This window comes from Penaeus monodon, chromosome 28, assembly GCF_015228065.2.
Source record: "Penaeus monodon isolate SGIC_2016 chromosome 28, NSTDA_Pmon_1, whole genome shotgun sequence".
In the NCBI taxonomy this organism is placed as follows: domain Eukaryota; kingdom Metazoa; phylum Arthropoda; class Malacostraca; order Decapoda; family Penaeidae; genus Penaeus; species Penaeus monodon.
In genome coordinates this window covers 36,931,449-36,931,972 of record NC_051413.1, presented here as the reverse complement: position 1 = coordinate 36,931,972, position 524 = coordinate 36,931,449, and positions in this window count along the sequence as shown.

Sequence of the window (524 nt, the reverse complement as noted above, 5' to 3'; positions counted from 1 at the left end):
TAACTAGCACCGGAAACGTAAAAATCCGCAAAAATGAGTTAGAAGGACATAATGGCAGAGGATTTCCTTTAGTGGGGTTGCTAGAGGGGAGGGGTGGTGAGGATGGTGGAGGGGGAGGGGGAGAGGGAAGAGGTCAGCGGGGGGTTGGAAGGGGGGGGAATAAGGTGGGGAGGGGTTGGGGGGGAGACTAGTGGGGGTGGAGGTTGGGGGCAAAATGAGGTGGTAGGGGTTAAGGGAGGATAGTTGGGTGGGGGGGGTAGGGAGGAGGAAGGGGAGGGGGAAGGGGAAGGGAAGGGGAGGGAGAAGGGGAAGGGGAAGGGGGGAAGGGGAGGGGGAAGGGGAAGGGGGGAGCGTTAGGAGGGGGTGGGAGGAGAGGTAGGCAAGATATAGGGAGGAGGTGTAGGGGGGGGGAGTAGTGGGGAGGTGTTGTGTTGAAGGGCAATTTGGGGATTTGTGTCGGTGGTGGGGAGGAGCGGGGAAGAAGGAGGAGAAGAGAGAGTACATGATATGAAAGAAACAACAGA